The sequence below is a fragment of the Pelophylax lessonae genome (assembly GCF_965119305.1).
Source record: "Pelophylax lessonae genome assembly, chromosome: 4".
NCBI lineage: Eukaryota > Metazoa > Chordata > Amphibia > Anura > Ranidae > Pelophylax > Pelophylax lessonae.
In genome coordinates, this window is record NC_138771.1 from 585,905,058 (window position 1) to 585,930,389 (window position 25,332).

The 25,332-nt window shown below is 40.0% G+C and overlaps 1 protein-coding gene across 2 annotated transcripts in view; it reads right to left on the minus strand.

The window, feature by feature from the left end:
* Nucleotides 1–25,332, minus strand: part of LOC309553559 (LIM homeobox transcription factor 1-alpha-like) — an 86,313-nt gene that overhangs the window by 31,785 nt on the left and 29,196 nt on the right. The gene's annotated exons all lie outside the window — the stretch shown is intronic.

The following is a 25,332-nucleotide window of genomic DNA, read 5'->3' on the forward strand; positions in this document are numbered from 1 at the left end:
GCATTAATATCTTGGCCAAATGATTGCAGACTACACCGCACACTTATATTGACCATCTGGGCAATTGTAAAGTCTCAAGGTTTTTGTTTAGTCCATAGGGTGCAATATTGAGTTGACCCACCCATTGCAGCTATAACAGCTTCAACTCTTCTGGGAAAGCTGTCCACAAGGTTTAGGAGTGTGTCTATGGGAAGGTTTAAACATTCTTACAGAAGCCACATTTTTGAGGTCAGGCACTGAGGCCTGGCTTGCAGTCTCCGCTCTAATTATGCCAAAGGTGTTCTGTCTGTTTGAGGTCAGGACTCTGTGCAGGCCAGTCAAGTTCTTCCACCTGTCAGAACTATTGTAAGAAATTGGCATATTTTTCATATCGCATATGGAGAACTAAGAACTGAATGAGCCCCAGACAGAGTTAAACTCGAGGCCTTCAGAAATTCCTTAAGATAGACGTCAGGTTTCTTCTCCCATTGTTTTTTTTTTGGAAGAGTGGTAAGCTGTTGTTGACTAACCCTTGAAATAACAAACTATATTCTATGGTTATTGAAAGATAATATATTTGAAGAACCGTGTATATAATACCTGACAACGAAACTGCTGATTCCAGGTGAAGACAACGGTGGGGGAGATTTACATACAAGGGCATCTCCTCACAAGTCCTCAAAGAGACAGGTGTAAAATGGGTTACCTAACTAACAGACCATTGTCTCAGTTTCTGGGAAAGTAAACAACAGAGAAGCCATCACCAGAAAGCTTATATATTTTTCTGGTTATCAACTTATAATTACACAAACAGTATTTTTAAATGAATTCAATATGATCATAAGCATCTACAACTTCCATGGTCCATCATATACCAAGAGGGGATGTGGAAATGATGGTTATATGGACAATACTCTATTGAAAATTATATTATATCTGTTATATGGTAGTATATGACGATCAGATTATATTACATATTTTAGATCCTATACCAAGTCATGATTACATTGTTTATTAGCATAATAATTCTCTAGTAGATAATCTTCTGATTGAATATATCACGTGTCAAACAGTTATAGTTACAGGTTATTGTGTATCAATCTAGATATTATATAGGTAAATCAATTATTCTTAACCAAGATTATATATATATATATATATATATATATATATATATATATATATATATATATATATATATACGGTATTAATATGCATACTCATTAAACGGCGTGAACCAGAACTAAAACTTTCAAAGATAAATAACAGAAATATCAGATGGCCATGCCTGCACCATGATAATATGGACATATTTTTATTTATTTTTTACTACAAATTAGTATAGTAATTTCTATCACATAGTTTCGCTCCCTGGCATACATGGTGGTTAGAAGAGGTAATTGCATGATTACATCACAAGTTAATGGTTATCTACCCCAACCAATGGGAAGAAGTTCCAAGTTTGGCTTATTATTATTTTTATGGCCTTTTTGTCCTAATACAGTATATAGGAGAACCCAGACAAGACAGATGGACACACACACACACACACACAAACACACACACACACACACACAGACATTCATTGACATTCACTCATACTCATCCACACTCATCATACTCCATCATACTTCACACCCTCATTTTACACCTGACACTCTGAAAAACTTTAAGGACGCCAGAAGCAAGCTCCTCCTTATCTAGCCACCATTTTGCAGCCATCTTAGGGACTCTGGTAACGACCATTGTGAGCCAGCAGCCATTTTGGAATGGTAATTATGTCTTATTGATTGCACTGATTTATGATTCTTTGTATGCTATAAATATTGTATGTTTAGGATATTTAGATTTCCTTCCCCAGTTGTAACAACCATTGTATATTTTTCTCTAACTTTATTTTTGTTTTTTTTTAATTTTTCCTTTCTTGGTTTAGTGCTATATTAGCGAATTAGTCTCACATTTTACGTAGTCAAACTCTCACTCCAACTGCAGTAACTGTTGGCTACGCAAGTCGCAGACATTTTTGTCTGATACATAATTCTTGATATATGGTTTTTACTATTTCTGGGAAAAAGTAATCCTTTCATTTGATTTACATTGCTGAGCAAAACCAATTGAACTAGTGTTATAATTAAAGTTTGTATTTTATGTGATATTATATTTTTGTGTCACCCATATCTAACTATTTATTGTGAATACATGTCTTGTGGACAAACATAGATATATATTCCCTATTTTGTCTGTATTCACTATGATTGGTACAGTATATGCTGTTAAAAAGAAATTAATCGATTAAAAAGAACTCCATATAATAAATCGTTCAGGAATTATTCTCAAACGTATAAAGCACAACACACCCCAAACTTGCTCATCCATGTCTTTATGGACCTTGCTTTGTGCACTGGTCCAAATCATTTGCTGGAGGAGGGGTTATGGTGTGGGGTTGCCTTTCAGGGGTTGGGCTTGGCCCCCTAGTTTTTTTGAAGGGAACTATTTAGGCATCAGCATGCCAAGACATTTTGGACAATTACATGCTCCCAACTTTGTGGGAACAGTTTGGGGATGCCCCCCCCCCTTCCTGTTCCAACATGACTGCACACCAATGCACAAAGCAAGGTCCATAAAGACATGGATGAGCGAGTTTGGGGTGGAGGAACTTGACTGGCCTGCACAGAGTCCTGACCTCAACCTGACAGAACACCTTTAGGATGAATTAGAGACTGCGAGCCAGGCCTTCTCATCCAACATCAGTGCCTGACCTCACAAATGGGCTTCTGGAAGAATGGTAAAACATTCCCATAGACACACTCCTAAACCTTGTGGACAGCCTTCCCAGAAGATTTGAAGCTGTTATAGCTGCAATGGGTGGGTCAACTCAATATTGAACCCTTACAGACTAAGACTGGAATGCCATTAAAGTTTATGTGGGTGTAAAGGGAGATGTCCCAATACTTTTGACAAATAGTTTATATATATATACATATATATATATATATAGATATATATATACATACATTTTGTAAATATTTTATTATATCTTTTCATGTGACAACACTGAAGAAATGACACTTTGCTACAATGTAAAGTAGTGTGTGTACAGCTTGTATAACAGTGTAGATTTGCTCTCCCCTCAAAATAACTCAACACACAGCCATTAATGTCTAAACTGCTGGCAACAAAAGTGAGTACACCCCTAAGTGAAAATGTCCAAATTGGGCCCAATTAGCCATTTTCTCTCCCCGGTGTCATGTGACTCGTTAGTGTTACAAGGTCTCAGGTGTGAATGGGGAGCAGGTGTGGTAAATTTGGTCTTATCACTCTCATTTTCTCATACTGGTCACTGGAAGTTCAACATGGCACCTCATGGCAAAGAACTCTCTGAGGATCTGAAAAAAAGAGTTGTTGCTCTACATAAAGATGGCTGAGGCTTTAATAGATTGCCAAGACCCTGAAACTGAGCTTTAGCACGGTGGCCAAGACCATACAGCGGTTTACCAGGACAGGTTCCATTTAGAACAGGCCTCGCCATGGTCGACCAAAGATGTTGAGTGCACATGCTCAGCCTCATATCCAGAGGTTGTCTTTGGGAAATAAACATACAGGTATGAGTGCTGCCAGCATTGCTGCAGAGGTTTAAGGGGTGGGGGGTCAGCCTGTCAGTGCTCAGACCATACATTGCACACTGCATCAAATTGGTCTGCATGGCTGTCGATCAGAAGGAAGCCTCTTCTAAATATGATGCACAAGAAAGCCGTAAACAGTTTGCTGAAGACAAGCAGACTAAGAACATGGATTACTGGAACCATGTCCTGTGGTCTGATGAGACCAAGATAAACTTATTTGGTTCAGATGGTGTCAAGCGTGTGTGGCGGCAACCAGGTGAGGAGTACAAAGACAGTGTCTACAGTCAAGCATGGTGGTGGGAGTGTCATGGTCGGGAGTCGCATGAGTGCTGCAGACACTGAGGAGCTACATTTCATTGAGGGGACCATGAATGCCAACATGTACTGTGACATACTGAAGCAGAGCATGATCCCCTCCCTTCAGAGACTGGGCCAGTATTCCAACATTTACTGCCCAGTTTGGACATTGTCACTTAGGGGTGTACTCACTTTTGTTGCCAGCGGTTTAGACATTAATGGCTGTGTGTTGAGTTATTTTGAGGGGACAGCAAATTTACACTGTTATTCAAGCTGTACACTCACTACTTTACATTGTAGCAAAGTGTCATTTCTTCAGTGTTATCACATGAAAAGGTATATTAAAATATTAACAAAAATGTGAGGGGTGTACTCACTTTTGTTAGATACTGTATATATACAGTATCTCAGAGAGTTCTTTGCCAGAGTGTGCCGGAACCACCATATAGAGCAACAAATCTTTTTTTCAGGTCCTCAGAGAGTTCTTTGCCATGAGGTGCCATGTTGAACTTCCAGTGACCAGTATGAGAGAGTGAGAGCGATAACACCAAATTTAACACACCTGAGACCTTGTAACACTAATGAGTCACATGACACCAGGGAGGGAAAATGGCTGTACACTCACTACTTTACATTGTAGCAAAGTGTCATTTCTTCAGTGTTGTCACATGAAAAGATATAAAATATTTACAAAAATTTGAGGGGTGTACTCACTTTTGTATGTATATATATATATATATATATATATATATATATATATATATATATAAATAAATGTGGCAGGCAAATTTGTTAATTCTGCTAAATCTAGATTGTCTAAACAATTGGATCTGCTAAAATATGCATTGGATCTGCTAATTGGATCTGCTAAAACATGGATTGTCCGGTTGAAAACAGTAGATTTTGTGTCTCTGAAGTTTGGAAGAAATGAGGTTCTGCACATGATTTAGGCAGAAATAAATGTATTAGTTTTTGTTTATTACTCAAGACTGTATTTGGATTTTACAAATGTATTATAGGTGAAAAAAGTGACTGTCAACACTGGTCTGATCGACTGGTCTGGCGGACAAATGGTTAAGAGATGAGAATGCATAGATGCCTTCCCAAGCTATAATTAGACAACACAGGCAGCTCCCAGCTAATAAACACCATGTCAGCCTACATTATGCCATAAGGCCTCTGTACTGGCTATGGTGTCACAAGCGCCTGAACAGCCTCTCTTTTTAATATTGCTGGAATCCAGTTAAGGCGATGTAATAACGTCTGGATTACCGCAGCCTGCACATAATAAATCTCTATGGTGTAACCCTGTATCAACAGGAAAGCACAATGACATTATTGCTGGATTAAACACTAACAGGAATCTGACAGCAATATATTTACTATGTGTGGATCTTCCGTATATATGATTCTACGCAAACCACATAAAAATAGTGAAGAATGAGGGAGAGGAAAGAAAGAAAGAAAGAAAGAAAGAAAGAAAGAAAGAAAGAAAGAAAGAAAGAAAGAAAGAAAGAAAGAAAGAAAGAAAGAAAGAAAGAAAGAAAGAAAGAAAGAAAGAAAGAAAGAAAGAAATGCAGTAAAGGAGAGAATGAAGGAAGGGAAGGAAGCAAAAAGCATAAAGGAAGAAAGGAATAGATTAAGGAAGAAGGAAATGAAAAGAAAGGAAATAATGAAGGAATAAAGGAAAGGAAAAGAAAAGGAATTATGAAGAAGGAAAGGAAAGGCAAAAAAAAGGCAATAATGAAGGAGGAAAGGGAAATGGAAAGGAACCTCTTATGTCCCCCAGGAATAGGTAAGGAAAGGAAAAGTGAAAGAAAAAGAAAAGAACTTTTATTTCTCACAGGAATAGAATCTCCAGTTAGATTCCACTAGTGGCTTCATAGGGATTCAGGAATATGCACTCCCTGTTACTTTTGAAGGAGTTAAATCCTTTAAATATTTCCAAGAAAGCAATTAGGGTCCTAATTGAGAGCTTTATCAATATATACAATTGCTTCCCTTGGACTAAAACTCTGCTTGTTTTGACAGCCTTTGTACGTTAGTGCCGGTCTGACCCCTCCCACCGAGTCTTATCTCTTTATTAAAGGCCCCCATCTATTCCTCTAAATCCTATCCTAAAACACATTGCATGTTCTGTTGGGAGGAGGAATTTGGTAAATCTGAGGGATTGGACTGAGATACGGGCTTCCACAGCCAAAAGCTCATTCAATATTTTTGGTATATAATGTTCTCTTTCACCCCCTCCAGATTTGCCAAACTGTGCTCCAATATTCACACTTACGTTTTCGTACTTCACTGTAATTTACGTAAGGATCCAGTAGAAGCTTTACTGAATATTTCTCCCCAAAATGTCCCACGATCAGTGGTAAAATTAATTATTTTTATCTTTAATGCCACCAAGCAAACATTTACCTGGTCTTGGAAGTCCCCAGTATTCCTTTTTTCTATAGTCATTCTCCATTTGCATGAAACCATGTTTATTGAAAACAAATTGGCCCTTTCTCCTGATGCCCATGACAAATTCCTGTAAAGTCGGTCCCCATGGATATCCTATTCCGTACAAGATCATAGGGTGTTAAACTTATGCTCCATGTAGGTACCTGGACTGCACATAGGATTTGGAGTTAATTGCCCCTCCCTCTATTCCCCTACCTCCCCACCCTTACCCTGCTCCCTTACTCAGCTTCATTCTTTTCTTACTGATTCTTTTTTTCTTTCTTTCTCTGATTCTTTCTGCTGTCCTTGTCTTCCTTTTTCCTCATAAATTCATATGACACTGTTGCGTTACAGTGCCTTGAAAAAGTATTCACACCCCTTGAAATTTTCCACATTTTGTCATGTTACAACCAAAAACGTAAATGTATTTTATTACAATTTTATGTGATTGACCAACACAAAGTGGCACATAATTTTAAAGTGGAAGGAAAATGGTTTTCAATATTTTTTACAACTAAATATGTGAAAAGTGTGGCGTGCATTTGTATTTAGCCCCTTTGAGTCAATACTTTGTAGAACCACCTTTCACTGCAATTACAGCTGCAAGTCTGTTTGGGGATGTCTCTATCAACTTTGCACATCTAGAGAGTGATATTTTTGCCCATTCTTCTTTGCAAAATAGCTCAAGCTCTGTCACATTGGATGGAGAACATCTGTGAACAACAATTTTCAAGTCTTGCCACAGATTCTCAATTGGATTTAGGTCTGGGCTTTAACTGGGCTATTCTAACACATGAATAAGCTTTCATCTAAACCATTCCATTGTAGCTCTGGCTGTATTTTTAGGGTTGTTGTCCTGCTGGAAGGTGAATCTCCGCCCCAGTTTAAAGTTCTTTGCAGACCCTAACAGGTTTTCCTCTAAGATTGCCCTGTATTTGGCTCCATCCATCTTCTCATTAACGCTGATCAGCTTCTCCCTGCTGAAGAAAAGCATCCCCACAACATGATGCTGCCACCACCATCTTTCACGGTGGGGATGGTGTGTTCAGGGTGATGTGCAGTGTTAGTTTTCTACCACACATAGCACTTTGCTTTTAGGCCAAAAAGTTCAATTTTGGTCTCATCTGACCAGAGCCCCTTGTTCCACATGTTTGCTGTGTCTCCCACACGAGTTCTCGCAAACTGCAAACTGGACTTCTTATGGCTTTCTTTCAACAATGGCTTCTTGCAACTTTTGGATAAAAGCCAGATTTGTGGAGTGCACAACTAATAGTTGTCCTGTGGACAGATTCTCCCACCTGAGCTGAGGATCTCTGCAGCTCCTCCAGAGTTACCATGGGCCTCTTGGCTGCTTCTCTGATTAATGCTCTTCTTGCCCGGCCTGTCAGTTTAGGTGGACGGCCATGTCTTGGTAGGTGTGCAGTTGTGCCATACCTTTTCCATTTTCAGTTGATGGACTGAACAGTGCTCTGTGAGATGTTCAAAGCTTGGGATATTTTTTATAACCTAACCCTGCTTTAAACTTCTCCACAACTTTATCCCTGACCTGTCTGGTGTGTCCTTTGGCCTTCATGATGCTGTTTGTTAATTAAGGTTCTCTAACATACCTCTGAGGGCTTCACAAAGCAGCTGTACTTATACTGAGATTAAATCACACGCAGGTGGACTTAATTTACTAATTAGGTGATTAATGAAGGCAATTGGTTCCACTAGATTTTAGTTAGGGGTATCAGAGTAAAGAGGGCTGAATACAAATGCACACAACACTTTTCAGATATTTATTTGTAAAAAAAACTTTTAAAACCATTTATCATTTTCCTTACATTTCACAATTATGTGCCACTTCTAATACATAAAATCCCAAAAAAATAATATTCAAATAAATTTACATTTAAGTTATAACATGACAAAATGTGGAAAATTTCAAAGGGTATGAATACTTTTTCAAGGCACTGTATAGTTCAATGGCGCATGTATTCTGTCTCTAACTTTAGTGAATGTTGTATTTGTGATAACTATTTGTGATAAACTGTATTTGTGATAGTTATGTGTTCATAACTGTGTTATGAATTTGTATGTATAACTGTTTCTGGAGGTACCCAACTTTTGTATTAAAAACTTTCAATAAATTCTTTTGAACAAGAAACAAACATCGAAGAAATGAAAGGAAAGGAAATGATGAAGGAATAAAAGGATGAAGAATGCAGGAAGGAAAGAAAAAGAGAGGAAATTATATAATGAAGGAAGGAAAGCCAGGGATGAAGGATGGAGGAAGGACAAAAAATTGAAGAAATGAGGGGAAAGAAAATGATGGATGTCCAAACTGAAGGGTGGAGGAAGGTATGAAAAAGAGACTAAATAAAACAAATGGAAATAATGAAGGAAATAAAAGATGCAAGAAGAAAGGAAAAAGAGAAAAAATTAGAAGAAAGAAAATATGGAGGAAAGGAAAAGCAAGGATAAAGGATGCAGGAAGAACAGAAAATAAAGGAAAGCAGAGGAAAGAAAATGATGCAGGAAGTGAAGGATGAATGGTGGAGGAAGGAAAGAAAAAGAGAGGAAATGAGAAGAAAGAAAATGATAAAACGAGGAAAGAATTACAGATGCAGTAAGGAAATTAAAGAAAAAATGAGAGGGAATGAAATAACAAAAGCAGGGAAGCAGGGATGAAAAGCAGGGATGAAGGATGCAGGAAGGATATAAAATAGAAGAAATGAGAGGACAGAACAAAATGAGGGAAGGAAAGGGTTAAGAATGCAAGAAGGAGAGAAAAATAGAGGAAAGGAAATGATGAATGAAGAAAAGGATGAAGAATGCAGGAAAGAAAGAAAAAGAGAGAAAATAAGAGCAGAGGAAATAATAAAGGAATGAAAGGATTAAGGGTGGAGAAAAGAAAAAAAAGAGAGAAAATTAGAGGAAATTAAATAATGAAGAAAGAAAAGGCAGCGATGAAGGACAGAGAAAGGAAAGAAAAAGAGAGGAAATGAGAGGGAATTAAATAAGGAAGGAAGGAAAAGCAAGGATAAATGATGCTGGAAGGATAGGAAATGTAAGAAATGAGAGGACTGACAATGATGAAGGAGGTAAAGGATTAAGAATAAATGAAAGAATGAAAAAGAGAAAAAAAATAGACAAATGGAAATTATGAAAGAACTGAATGAAGGATGAAAAGAAAAAAAGAGAAAATGACAGGAAAGGAAATGATGAATAAAATAAAGGATGAAGGATGCAGGAAGAAAAGAAAAAGGTAGATAATGAGAGAGAAGAAAATTAGGAAAAGGAAGGGAAGGATGAAGGGTGGAGGAAAGAAAGAAAGAAAGAAAGAAAGAAAGAAAGAAAGAAAGAAAGAAAGAAAGAAAGAAAGAAAGAAAGAAAGAAAGAAAGAAAGAAAGAAAGAAAGAAAGAAAGAAAGAAAAAGAAGAAATGGCAAAGATTAAGGGTGGAGGAAGGAAAGAAAAAGAGAGGAAATTAGACAAATGGAAATGATGAAGAAAGTAAAAAATGAAGAATACAGAATGGGAAGAAAAGAGAAAATCAGAAGAAAGAAAATAGTCTACTAGTTCAGTTTTTTGTCCAAAGAGAACTGTTAATCACAAGCTGATGGCTGCAGCAGGCACCATTAGCTTGTGTGGATTTTATTCGGTAGGCTCCCAGCTTCAAAGTGAAAGTGATGTGGAAGTTGTATAGCCACCAATCATTTCTAAAGAGCGGGCAGTGCAGTGCCCCCCTCCCCACCAACGGCGTCCAACCCTCCCCTGTGGTTCCTGGGCTGCCCCTCTCCTACCGGGAGCCAAAGACCACAACCGCAGGCTTCAGCATGGAGAGCAGTGTGACAGCCAGACATATCCATGCCTTGATCTCACATGTAAACAAAGAAACTGGAAGCAATGACGATTTTGTCAACTCCGCTTTCAGATCAACCATTTCCTTGCCAGGAACACATCTAACCGCGCAGATCTGTGCTCGGTTAGATGATGTGAAGGTCAGGGGAGACACTGGGGTCTATTAAACCCCTAAAGTCTTCAAAAAGAGTAATTGTCACCTGCCCAATGTTATCATATAGGGGTTTTAACCCCTTGTGATATCAATCAACTAAAAATAAATAAATACCAGTAAAAGAAAAACGTTTTTTTTTTTAAATATAATAAAATGTATTAAAAATGTTTTTCAAACTGATGTAACCCCCATTGGCATGCACACATGTGCAAAAGCAATCGCAAACTCATGCCCAGGGTACACAGGGTTATGTAAACCGCAGACGTGCTATACGTGTGACATATCGACAGAAATGTCAGAGTAAGAGTAATAATTCTAGCACAATAGCTCCTGAAGAGCTGTAACTGTAAACTGATCAGCTGTAAAGGCTTTTAAAGCATCATCAATGGAGACCTTTGGGTACCTTTTTCTTTTAGATATCAAAGGCACACACAATTTTAAGATAATTTGCATGTTAGGTATCCACTGTATTTACTCAATGCAACCTCATCTTTTCAATTTTACCAAAAAAATGGGTATATTACTGTGTGTGTTTGTTCTAAAATGAATTTTATTACATTTTTTCCTGAAAATTTGCATTTAATGTTCTGTTTGTTATTCTTACTTGTAAAATCAATAAAGATTTATTGCATCAAAAAAAAAAATTTGCATTCAATAAACAGTTGCGCAAATATCACGTGACAAACATTTGCAGCTATCATCTTTTTATTCTACAGGGCCTATGCTTTCAGAAAATATATAATGTTCTGGGGGTATACGCAATTTTATTGCCAAAAATTAAAAAATAATGACTATAAAGGCAAGGATGAAGGATGCAGTACGGACAGTAAATGGAGGAAATGGGAGGAAAGAAAATGATAAAGGGAGTAAATGAGGAGAGTGCAGGAAAGAAAAAAAAAAGGACATGAGATGCAGGAAAATGATGAAAGAAGTAAAGGAGGAGGGATGCAGGAAGGAAAGAAAAAGAGAGGAAATGAGACGAATGGAAATGATGAAGGAAGTAAAGGATGAAGGATGCAGGAAGGAAAGAAAAAGAGAGGAAATGAGACGAATGGAAATGATGAAGGAAGTAAAGGATGAAGGATAGGCAAAAAATTTGGGGGAGCATACCCATGTATTTCTAAAGCTGCTGCAGCTATGAACCAAAAGACATGTATATTAAAAAAGAATAGCGCGCAAATACAAAAGAAATTACTACCAAATCTGAAGACAATCCATAAATAAAAATGGGGATTTGGTCCCACCATATGGCCATATCATGCTCAAGCCCACTACTGCGTCAAAGTACCCCATTATCAGTGGGTCCTACACTATCCATGAAAAAGAGATGAATCCAGCCTTTCTAACCCTTGGAGATAATACTCCTTGCTGGGAAAAATGTGCAAATGCACTACAGGGGACTCCTCCTATATCCACTTGATAGTGGACACTGATTGAGTACAGGTGTGTGTGGGGGGTGGGGAGGGTTGCTCAACCTCAGTGGTCTGGTCAGCCCACTACTGCGTCAAAGTACCCCATTATCAGTGGGTCCTACACTATCCATGAAAAAGAGATGATAATGGGGTACTTTGACGCAGTAGTGGGCTTGAGCACGATATGGCCATATGGTGGGACCAAATCCCCATTTTTATTTATGGATTGTCTTCAGATTTGGTAGTAATTTCTTTTGTATTTGCGCGCTATTCTTTTTTAATATACATGTCTTTTGGTTCATAGCTGCAGCAGCTTTAGAAATACATGGGTATGCTCCCCCAAATTTTTTGCCTGTTTATTATGTATTCGGTCTGACCAGACCACTGAGGTTGAGCAACCCTCCCCACCCCCCACACACACCTGTACTCAATCAGTGTCCACCATCAAGTGGATATAGGAGGAGTCCCCTGTAGTGCATTTGCACATCTTTCCCAGCAAGGAGTATTATCTCCAAGGGTTAGAAAGGCTGGATTAATCTCTTTTTCATGGATAGTGTAGGACCCACTGATAATGGGGTACTTTGACGCAGTAGTGGGCTTGAGCACGATATGGCCATATGGTGGGACCAAATCCCCATTTTTATTTATGGATTGTCTTCAGATTTGGTAGTAATTTCTTTTGTAAAGGATGAAGGATACAGGAAGGAAAGAAAAAGAGGAAATGAGACAAAGGGAAATTAAGGAAGTAAAGGATGAAGGATGCAGGAAGGAAAGAAAAAGAGAGGAAATGAGACGAAGGGAAATGATGAAGGAAGTAAAGGATGAAGGATGCAGGAAGGAAAGAATAAGAAAGGAAATGAGACGAAGGGAAATAATAAAGGAAGTAAAGGATGAAGGATGCAGGAAGGAAAAAAAAAGAGAGGAAATGAGACGAAGGGAAATGATGAAGGAAGTAAAGGATGAAGGATGCAGGAAGGAAAATAAAAAGAGAGGAAATGAGACGAAGGGAAATGATGAAGGAAGTAAAGGATGAAGGATGCAGGAAGGAAAGAAAAAGAGAGGAAATGAGATGCAGGGAAAAAATTAAGGAAGTAAAGGGTGAAGGAACGAAAAAAAAAAGAGAGAAAATTAGAAGAAATTAAAAATAAAGTAAGGATGAAGGAAAGGAATACAAAAGTTGCAGCGGTTCACGGAGCTGCCTCAATCCTGTGTAGGTTTTTGGAGTTAAATTGAAGAATTAAAAAAAATTTATTAAAATGGAGTGGCATATGACATATTTATTAGATACAGCAATTTTACTTTCCATTTTCCTCTCCTCTCTATCCTTTCCCCCTACCCTCTTTTCCTCTCCTCTCCTTTCCTCTGGTGTCATCCTATTCCTTCTCCTGGTTTCTCTCTCCTCTCCTCTGAGCTGTGAAAGGTTTCAGTGAAGCCATGAAGACCTCAGATTTTCCTAAGGGAACATCACTGTCTTTGAAGTGGGCAATTCTATTCAGAGAGCCAGGCCTCACTTCCTTGTTGGGTGTTTGAGTAAGTGACGTCCCTGCAATTTTTATGAGATCTGTGACTCTGAGGCATCAGGTAATCTGATCAGACATTTGATTACATTTCACAGCCTTGTCTCCTTTATTAAAATTTCCCAGAATCCTTAGCGGCTGTCTTATTGCTGCTCAATGCTAATAAAAGTCTCTCCCCCCTGGGACAAACAATAAATGAAAAAGCTCTACTACCAAAACATACCACCCTCGGCTTATACCTCCACATGGATTCAATGCTTTCAGAGTTCTGCTCTAATGAAAACCACTAGTAATGCCTATAACAACAACAAAGATTTTACATTGCTATTTTCCATTATATAGATAGATTATACCAAATACAGCTTGTATTCATAGAATGTATATATTTTATGTTAGTGGTAAATAGCACAACAAATGTTAATTAGGATTTACATTTCAACATCAAAACTGTTTGTCAAAGAATGCATTTTATGATCAAAACCAAAGCGGATAGCTGAAGTTACAGTATGCACATTGGGTTAAAGTGGACATAAAAGAAAGTAAAGATTTGTTATGCTATGCCTTGAAAGGGTAAAGCACAGCTGTGCTTTAAAGTGGAACTATGGGCAAAAAAAAAAAAAAATGACATATATCTATATATATATATATATATATATATATATATATATATATATATATATATATATATATATAAACACTATATTGCCAAAAGTATTGGGACACCAGCCTTTACACGCACATGAACTTTAAAGGCATCCCAGTCTTAGTCCGTAGGGTCCAATATTGAGTTGGCCCACCCTTTGCAGCTATAACAGCTTCAACTCTTCTGGGAAGGCTGTCCACAAGGTTTAGGAGTGTGTCTATGGGAATGTTTGACCATTCTTCCAGAAGCGTATTTGTGAGGTCAGGCACTGATGTTGAATGGCCGGGCTCGCAGTCTCCGGTCTAATTCATCCCAAAGGTGTTTTATCGGGTTGAGGTCAGGACTCTGTGCAGGCAAGTCAATGTCCTCCACCCCATCCACGTCTTTATGACCTTGCTTTGTGCACTGGTCAAAATCATTTGGTGGAGGGGGGGATTGTTTTTAGGGATTGGGCTTGGCTCCTTAGCTCCAGTGAAGGGAACTCTTAAGGCTTTAGCATACCAAGACATTTTGGACAATTTCAAGCTCCCAACTTGTGCGAACAGTTTGGGGATGGCCCCTTTATGTTCCAACATGACTGCACACCAGTGCACAAAGCAAGGTCCATAAAGACTTGACTGGCCTGCACAGAATCCTGACCTCAAACCAATAGAACACCTTTGGGATGAACTAGGGCAAAGACTGCAAGCCAGGTCTTCTTGTCCAACATCAGTGCCTGACCTCACAAATGCGCTTCTGGAAGAATGGTCAAACATTCCCATAGACACACTCCTAAACCTTGTGGACAGCCTTGCCCCAGAAGAGTTAAAGCTAAGACTGGGATGCCATTAGAGTTCATGTGCATGTAAAGGCAGGCATCCCAATACTTTTGGAAACATAGTGCATAAAAAAAAAAAATATATATATATATATATATAAATATATATATACTGTATAGTCCCAAGGGTAGCCACAGCACTCTGTGTTTGAGATGAATACCTAGGGGCTCACCCACAAAGAAATCCATACAAATCCAAAACCAACATAGAAGCACTCACGGTCATGCAGAGGAGGTAGAAAAAAAAAAAACACCAGTGTTTTGTTATTGTCAACGTTTCAATGAAGCTCAGTCTTGAGAAAAATGGATCGCAGGTGCAATGCTTTCCAGGCCCCTACCAAAAAAAAAAAAAATAGCGAATGCACATTTTTTACCTGCAAAAAAATGTGCATTTATTATTTATTTTTTTAAGTTGAATTTATCCTTTAATAATCCTGCTGTTTAAGAGTGGCTACACTGCTCCGCCATAGATATAGTTGGCATAGCAACTCTAAAACAGGAGGTGAATTACTGGCCAGATCACTAGGTGAAAATAGAGAAAAAAATCTTTAAAAAGAAAACGTGTGCAGCCACCACTAAGGACTGGTGATCTGCAATATATTACATTTTTGTTCATAGTTACATAGTTAGTCCAGCTGAAAAAAGAACATCTAGTTCAACCCTAAAAAAGAATAATCATACAATCCTATATACACAATCCTGTTGGTCCAGAAGAAGGCAAAAAAACCCAGCAAAGCATTACCCAATTTGCTCCAGCAGGGGAAAAAAATCCTTTCTGATCCCCGCAGGGCTGTCCAAACTACGGCCCTTCAGCTGTTGCAGAACTACACTTCCCATGAGGCATTGTAAAACTCTGACATTCACAGACATAACTAGGCATGATGGGTATATTAGTTCCTGAACAGTTGGAGGGCCATAATTTGGACACCCATGCCCTAGAGCAGTGTTTCTCAACCTTTTTTCAGTCAAGGCACCCTTTAAAACTATGGACAATCTTGAGGCACCCCCAAAAATTCTGGACAGTCTTGAGGCACCCCTTTCTAAAATGTAAAAACTATTCTAATAGTGTTATATAATGTAGCAACATCAATACATGTAGGACACCCAACATAAATGGTGATTTATTCTTCCATTTTGCAAACTGGTACTGACTATTATTCCAATGTTTCTCTTCTTCCTTAGTTTTTCTCTATAACTTAGCTAATAAGACCCCAAAGCTGATGGAAAGAGGCAAGGGAGGGTCAAGCAAGGATGGTATGCAGGCAACTGACATCCTCCTTATCAACTGATAATGTCATTGGTCATTAGGAGGTTCACAGCTAGAGATGTTGCAATGGTGTACAATGAAAACCTGTGGCTTTGTGTAACTAAAAGGCAGGTTTCATCCACCCACTGGCTTGTATACAATTTTAGGGCAAATTTTAGGAATTTTGCCAAGGCACACCTGAAGAAAGCTCAAGGCACCCCAGGGTGCCTGGGCACCCTGGTTGAAAAAGGCTGCCCTAGAGGCAATCAGATATTCCCTGGATCAATTTTACCTATTCATGGATTTAGAAAAGAAATAAAGAAGACTGTTTGCAGTCTTCTTTAGAATGTACACTGAGCTGAGCATGCACAATGGTTGTGTGCTGGGACAATTGTACTGGAGAGTGATGTCATCCCATTGTGGCCAATCAAGAGGGCCAAAGACCTGCACCCTGAAGAACCTAAGGAGAAGATGTCAACACATGTGAGAGAGCCCAGACCATTGAAGCAGAGGTAAGTATCATGACTTTAGTTAAATCACTCTTCTTGGTGCTTAGTCTAAAATCCCTCTTCTTGGTTGCTTTAGGTCTTGGTCCTTCATAGACAGAATTAAACATATTTATTTTTAGTAGAGTAGAGGAAGGATTGACTTCTTGTAAGATTTTTGTTGCAGTCTGTGTCTCCGTTGAAGATCTTATCTCACTTCCTGTCTGGTCACCATGAAAAAAATTTAGATGAAAGCTCGCTAACAAAGCCCTGGAGAGCAGTAAAAACCTGGTATAGTCTGTAATCTGTTCCCACTCTTTCCAACAAAAAGAATAATAATTGGTTGGACATACACTATAAATTGGTGATTGAATTAAAGCCTTAATTAGCCATTTTTCTGCTGCTTAACTTGTGCTGGAACTTCGGTAAAACTCAAGCAACCCTGGTTCCTGCTCCAGTTATTATATGATTCACAATATCCATCAATGTCCAGAACTCTAAAGATAGGTGTCCCCAAGCCCCTCAAAATGCATTGGAACATTGGAAGTATTTTTATGGAATTACAAATAAGAATTGGAAATAAACATCAAGTTTCATGACTCTTTATACCTCTCACCCAACACTACCAATGCCAGTTTGCTGAGGAACCAACACCTAGAGGGGGTCCTGGAGGGACTCTCGATATTTTGAAACTTTTTTCTTATACATATATATTTTTTTGATTATTTCAGTCCTAAGAAATTGCAAGTCTGAGCCCGTATCTCTTTTGTGTCACCACATTTGGACCCCATGTGAAGTCCTGGCGTCATCGCCCCCCTCTTTTTGCTCGCCATCGCTGTTCACATTTGGAACAACGACACTCATTTGGGTGCATGGTGAGGTGCAGGCAGTGTGGGAGTGTGGAACAATCTGTGGCATACTCCTTTCGGTTGGTCGGACAGTCAATGCTTTTATCTAGGCGACTTTGCTCAACAAATGTGACGGATATTATGGTATATTTATCTATGTTTCAAAAGATATGTTTATGTGTGGCAACCTATACAATGGTGCAAAGCTAAAGAACTATACTGTTTCTTGAACATGTTTGTCTTTTATCATAGATTGTATATAGTGGAACTATGGTCTAAGACCCCTGAGGAAGAGACTTTATACGTTATATCGAAACGCGTAGGGTCTTTTGGACCAAAAGCAAAGGTTCCTCCAAACCAAGTCTGTCACACCAATTTCTTGTTCAGTCGCCATTATTTTAAGGTCACTTTATGTATTTGAACATGTTTGTTTACTGTGTATATACATTTTGTAATAAAATGTATACTTTTTGATACAATTTTGAGTTATTACCCGCTATAGTCCCACTCATGGGGTCCTTTCTTCTTTGTGCTAACCAGGGCTTTTTTTCAGCGGGAACGCGGGGGGAACGCATTTCCGGCACCTCCAGAACTGAATGTATGTAATGGCAAGGGGTGCTGGGGTGTGCTGGAGGGTCTATTGATGCTGGCTAATAGGGAATCTATTGCTGCAGAGGATGGGGGTCTCTTTTTCTTGGGGAGGTCTTCTGTTGCTCATAGGGATTTATTGTTGCTGGGGTGGGTCTTTTGCTGCTGGTGGGTCAGTTGTTGCTGGGAGGGATTTATTGTTGAGGGAGGGTCTTTGTTGCTGGCTGCTGGAGGGTCTATTGATGCTGGCTACTGGGGAATCTAGTGTTGCTGGAGGGGATCTATTTGCACAGAGGGTCTATTGTTGCTGGGGAAGTCTGTTGTTGCTGATGGGGTATCATGTTGCAGGGAATCAATCTTTGCTGGGAGGGATCTACTGTTGAGGGAGGGGCCTAATGCTGCTGGCTGCTGGAGAGTCTATTGATCCTGGATGTTTGAAGTACATTGTTGCAGGGGTGGATCTATTGTCGCTGGGGTGTCTGTTGTTTCTAGATCTATTATATTGCCTTTCTTGTTATCATTAATTCTCTAAAAGAATTACTGGGAGGTGGGTAGGAGGTGAAACCAAGGAATGGTGCTCGGGGGTGGATAGGGAGGGAGTCAAGGGGTGACTTAGAAGGGAGGAGTTCCTGCACCTATTCTCTGAGAAAAAAAGCCCTGGTGCTAACTATTCAGTTTAGGGATGAGGGTCATCTAACTCATTTCTCCCCTTCCTTTGAATCCAATCCCCATACCAATTTGTGTAGAGGGGGTCCAATGTGGGGCTTTGCTTTGCATGTGTCCAGAACAATAAAGTTTTATTACAACATTGAAATTTTTGGTGTGCACTTGGTTTTTACGGTCGGGCTTCTAGAAGTTGAACAGCCAAGGTCCAATCATGGTCTTTACACACGGCTACTATTTGGGATATATCAGTATGACATAGACTGGCTCTCAAGCACTACTACATGCTCCCAGATTTATACACTTTAAAAAGAAATATTTTACTTTTCTACTTTTCCACATTCAAAAGTTTTTAACCTGCTACATTTCTAAGTCACAGGACTAGAAGTAAACCCAATATCCTGTGCACTAGGTGTATTCTACTGAAATGCCAGGGGCTATTGCCACAAGGAATGAATGATTCCCATGGGGCCAGTCTCAAAATTGTCTTTTATTACAGCTGTAATATAGTGAGCTGGAAATGCAAGACATTAAACATGTATGAGGAGACTTTAATTACATTTTGAGGCTATGGATTAATATTATGAAAAAGGGTTACATAGCAAGTCAAACAAAAATTAAGTCAGATGAAAGGCGATATTTAAATATGAAGCCTAAGAAAAGGAAATGCTGCAAATTTATGAAAGTAATTAGCAGGTGGGAACAGGAAAAAAAAAACACCTACACACTTACACATTAAAACAAAGAATAAATGTACTTTTATTACTGTTATCTTTTAAAAGTCCCCCTGGACCCTCCTCAAGCTTAACATTTACCCATCCCCATTGCACCAAGCTACCCCATACCCAAAAGATCTGGGTATTTTCTTCACTCCCTGTGGCAGAAAGAAAGGAGTATGTGTTGCTGGGTGGGTGGGGGCATTATATTAATCATTTTAAATCATCCTGTAGAGACAGTTTTTTTTTTTTTTATTGAAAATTAAAAGGATGAGTGGACAGACAGGGAGACCTGCAGCATTCTGGGGATCTCCTATAAAATGCGTCACTATAAAGTGTATGTGCAGGTACTACCCAAGTTACCCCAAAATGTCACTCTTTAGATCATGCCTGAACATTATTATTTTCTTTTGCCTTGTTCCTGTAGTGAGAAACAGCCTTAAGGCTCCATTTACATCTATGCAATGTGCGCATTTGTTTTTGCACAAATGTGTCACTTTTAGGGCAGTCCATTCGTTTCAAAGGGTGCCTTACGAGTGAAATTTGCACATGAAAAAAGAGCACGAAGCATTGTTTTTTTGTGGTATTTTGGTACCAGGTGTTTTGGCGTGTGCAATAATAAGGTGCATTGGGGTGCCATTAGGAAATAATAGCACCGCTGCACACCCCAACAAAAGGGATGCATGTTTTGTTGTGCAATGAGGGGACCTTTTGTGATTTTGCAGACACTCCTGCAACTCCCAACTGTGAACCTAGCCTAATTACCTCCTGTGACATCATCTTCAGGCTTATGGAATTCTTGCAGGAGCTGCAGCTGAGAGGTCAGTTTCTACTGCAGGCATGTCCCCAGAACTACATCTCCCAAGAGCCCTTTACTTACACACATATAGGTGAATTCAATAAAGCTCTTTTCTGTTGGTAGCTCCCTTTTAGAATGTGATCGGGCTCTTCCAGGTAGAAGGTGTACACGGTGACTCGCACAGGCGTGCGCACAGGGTGTGCCGGATGTGCCTGGGCAAACCCTAATCACATAGGGCACATTAGCATTATTGCTCTGTTTGCCAGTGAGGAGATGGGAAAGATCTCCCTCTGACTTGCTCTGCCATAAGAGAAGTGCCTACACACTTCTATTTCACTGTGCCAGCAGGGAGAGTAATGTACCGGGGCCATATAGATGTAGGCACACACATGCATGTGTATTAAAAATGTGGGGTGCACACCCTAATGCAATAGGCTGTGCATACCTATGGTGACTCGCTCTGATCACTGCGGGAGCCCAGCGGCGGGTACCGCAGACTCAATGTCCACCAGCACCCACCGATGATCCAGCAGAGAGTCAGAACTACGGTCTGCCTATGTAACCAAGGCAGATTGCCGTTCTGACAGGAGGGAAGGCATAGGTGCTGTGTTTCTGCAAAGTAGGGACAAGGATCCATGTCTTCCCCTAGTAAAAGGATCACACACACTTTAGAAAAACACAGGCTAGGTACATAGTTAACCCTTTGATCGCCCCTGATTAACCCCTTCCCAGCCAGTGTCATTAGTACAGTGGATGTGCATATTTTTTTTAGCACTGATCGCTGTATTCGTGTCACTGGTCCCCAAAAAGTTTCAAAAGTGTCAATCAGTGTCAGAATGTCTGCCGCAATATCGCAGTCCCGTTATAAGTCACCGATCACTGCCATTACTAGTAAAATAAATAAATAAAAATATCCCATAATTTGTAGACGCTATACGTTTTGCACAAACCAATCAATATACGTTTATTGGGATTTTTTTAACCAAATAATATGTAGCAGAATACATATTGGCCAAAATTTATGAAGAAATTAGATTTTTTCTATTTTTTTATTGGATGTTTTATAGCATAAAAGTAAAACATATTTTTGTACCAAATGCTACTTATAAGTGTTATACATTGTATTTTTCCCTTTTTTTATTTTCAATAAAACATTTTTGTAAAAAAAAAAAAAAAAATGTTTTTAATTGTCTGTCTTTTTTGTTTATAGTGCAAAAAATAAAAACTGCAGAAGTGATCAAATACCACCAAAAGGAAGCTCTATTCATGGGAAAAAAATGGACACACATTTTATGTAGGTATAGTGTCGCACAACCGCGCAATTGTCAGTAAAAGTAACACAGTGCCACATCGCAAAAAATGGCCTGGTCATGAAGGGGGGTAAATCTTCTGGAGGTCAAGTGGTTAAATGAAAAATAGATTACAGGGCCATTAGGAAGTGGATTGTTATGAATTATTTTTATTAGTTATTTTATTTTTGGAAAATAAAGATATTGTTTTGTGTTACTTTTAAGTATTTATTTTTATTGTAGTATTAAAATTCCTTTATTTTATCATGTGAGCCTCACCACAAGTTTCCGTAGTGTAGTGGTTATCACGTTCGCCTAACACGCGAAAGGTCCCCGGTTCGAGACCGGGCGGAAACAAATTTTTCTTTTGATGTGAGAGTATTAAGGTTCAAGGCAATGCTGCACCTGTTACTGTCAACTAAAATAATCTTCCAGAGGTTAAGGCAAGCATTTGCGTCTGTTTTAGTAACATTAGCGACATGTGCACTAAATTCAGTTAAGTTCTAACTACTGCCACTTTAGGAACTTGTCGCTATGGCAGTAACAGATTCTTAAAGCACTGCCATCAGTTTGCCGATTGGGAAACTGTCATTAATTGAGACCAGCTCTGCCAGCTCTGACCCTGCATTCAGAGGTATGCCAGTGCTCAGAGTGGGACATTTCTGTGCTGGGAAGCTGCCATTAATGTGACAGTTTCCTGCACAAGGTCTTATTTCCAGCCCCATTCAGCTGTTGGCTAGAGCATTCTCGGCTGAACTTTAAAAGTAAATAAAGGTACTGGGGATAGTTACATAGTGGTTGAGGTTGAATAAAGACAATAGTCCATCCAGTTCAACCTGTGTAGGTGTGTGTGGCCGTAATCATTTCTCATACCCCTGAATGTTTTGATCCTTGAGATGTACGTCCAAGAGTCTTTTAAATGTAGCCATACTACCCGCAGTTACTACCATTTGTGGTAGAGAGTTCCACAATTTTGTAGCCCTTACAGTAAAGAACCCCCTGTGTAGCCTGAGGTTAAAACGCTTCTCCTCTAATCGCATTGTATGACCTCGCGTCCTGACGCAATCCTTGCGATTGAATTGTTTTTTTTCTATGCTGAGATCACCGTTGAGGTATTTGTAAATTGCTATCATGTCCCCTCTCAGGCGTCTCTTCTCCAGGGAGAATAAATCAAGCGCTTGTAAACGTACTTCTTAATTAACCACTTGCTGACCGCCGCACGACTATTTACTGTGGCAGTCAGCCCCCTACAGGCAAAACGACGTAGGGCTACGTCGCTCGCCCACCCCTGCTCGTTCACCAACATCCCCGCACGAGTGACCGGCGGCTTCGATGTCACTCGTGATCTCCCGTTGGAGAGGGAGAAAGGCAGGCAGCTGATGTAAACAAAGCCGCCTGTCAATCTCCCTGGTGTAACTGCAGAGATCATAAGATCCTGCTATGTAGGATCGTATGTCTCTGTGGTTACATCACAAGCCACGCCCCCCCCCCACAGTTAGAAGCACGCCCCTAGGGACACACTTAACCCACTGATCACCAATAAAGTTAACCCCTTCCCTGCCAGTGTCATTTTTACAGTAACAGTGCATATTAATAGCACTGATTACTGTAGTAATGTCACTGGTACCCCCAAAAGCGTTAAAAATGTCAGTCAAGGGTCCGATCTGACCGCCGAAATGTCGCAGTCCCGCAAAAAAAATTGCAGATCGCCGCCATTACTAGTAAAAAAAACACTATAAAAATTACCTAAATCTTTCCCGTAGTTAGTAAACGCATTAACTTTTGCGCAAACCAATCAAAATACGCTTATTGCGATTTTTTTTGTTACCAAACATATGTAGCAAAAAACAAATTGGCATAAAATGTTAAAAAATTTTGATTTTTACATTTTTTCTGGGCAATTTCATATAAAAAATTTAGAAAAATTTTGTTATTTTTTCAAAATTGTCGCTCTTTTTTTGTTTATAGCGCAAAAAGTAAAAATCGCACAGGTGATCAAATACTACCAAAAGACCAAAAGAAAACTCTATTTGTGGGGGGAAAAAGGACATCAATTTAATTTGGGTACAGTGCCTCAGGACCGCGCAATTGTCTGTTAAAGTCACGCAGTGCCGAATCGCAAAATAGGCCCTGGTCTTTGAGCAGCCAAATCCTCCGGGGCTTAAGTGGTTAGGGTCCTCCAATTAGTTTAGTTGCCCTTCTCTGGACTCTCTCCAGCTCCAACACATCCCTTCTGAGGACTGGTGACCAGAACTGGAAATGGAAATGACCAGTGATGATGTCATTATTTAAAGTTGGTCATATTTGGTAATTGACTTCAGTCACTGGGTGGGCAGATCTGTATGAGGAACTGAGAGACTAGTTCTCCATCAGGTCCACCATACTTTTGATTAACAGCAGATGGCAGTGAGCGAATTTGAAAGCAACGTTTAGATTGAATAGCGGCTACAGGTCTGCCCACTGCCCCGCACTGTCAATCAACAACAAGATTAACCTGATGGGAACTAGTCTTTCAGTTCCCCATCAGGCTCTGCCCATTCCATACTGCAGAACTGGTCCTGTTAGTGTAATGGGCGAAGTGGCTGGAGTGGGGGGGAGCGTACTGAGGAAGGAGGATCCAGTATGGATGGACCTCAGTGCCAGACTCTGACAAATTCATGTTCCTATTTTTAACAGGTACATGAATCAGGTGAAAGCATCAGCAATTTTAGTATGGTGCTGCAACGGAATTCTAAAGTATGTCTATGACACTTTTTATGATTTCCCCCAGTGTTTGGACACGCTCTTGGGAGCCAAGACAGCAGCATTGTTTTTCTTAGAAAAAAAATCAATGTATACAATTAGCTTAATTTCCTAATTACAATTAATTACAATAAAGGAATTGCTAGCGGGCAAGGAAAGTGCTTTAGTTGCAGAAGAGACATACTGGGGTTGGTTTACTCATAGGCATGTGCAGGGGGTATGCCAGCTGTGCCTCGGCACACCCTAATCGCTATGTGCGGTGCCCATTCCCTCACTGCCTAGGTTTCTCCCCTGTGTTGCCCCCCGGCTTCCTTCCTCTCCTCTCCCCCAGCTGCTGCAGGGAATGTCTCAGGATGGAGAGCAGGAAAAGGGCTAGTGAATATGTCATTTACCCACTCCTTCCTTTTCTACATGAACGGAGCGAACACACTCACTTACTGTGTTCATTCTAGGGATAGACCAATATGGTTTTTTCAGGGCCGATACCGATATATTGGTCACAACGTATCAGTATCGGCCGATATTTTGTACATTTAAAGTTTTAAAAAATAAAGACAATTTTTGACACAAATGTGGTACTGAACATGTTAATTTTTGTTTAATGTTTAATGGCTGGCTTGCTGGCACCCTGTGGTGGGTGGCTGGCTGGCACCCTGTGGTGGGTGGCTGGCTTTCTGGCACCTCGTGGTGGGTGGCTGGTTTGCTGGCACCCTGTGGTGAGTGGCTGGCTGGCTGGCACCCTGTGGTGGGTGGCTGGCTGGCACAGGGGCTGTGGGTGGCTGGCTGGCACCCTGTGGTGGGTGGCTGGCTTGTACAGGGCCTGTGGGTGGCTGGCTGGCTCATACAGGGCCTGCGGGTGGCTTGCTGGCTCGCTGGCACAGTGCCTGTGGCTGGCTGGCTGGTACAGGGCCTGTGGTTGTGGGTGGCTGGCTGTGATACACTCCCACGAGACTAGTCCTGACTCCAGATGAGGCTGTCCAAAGTGAGGGAGGCGGTCTAAAAAGGCAGAATGACGTCACAAAAATATCGGCCAGTTCCCAGGTGGATACAGATATATAGGGGAAAGTGCATATCAGCCTTGCCGATAATCGATCTATCCCTAGTTCATTCATAAGGGAAGCATAGTAAACTGTGTTTACTATGCTTCAGTTTGTGAATGAACAGGAAGACGCTCAGCACAGAGCACTTCCTATTCATTAACTGCTCAATGCAACTAAGGCTGCAGAGAAAGGC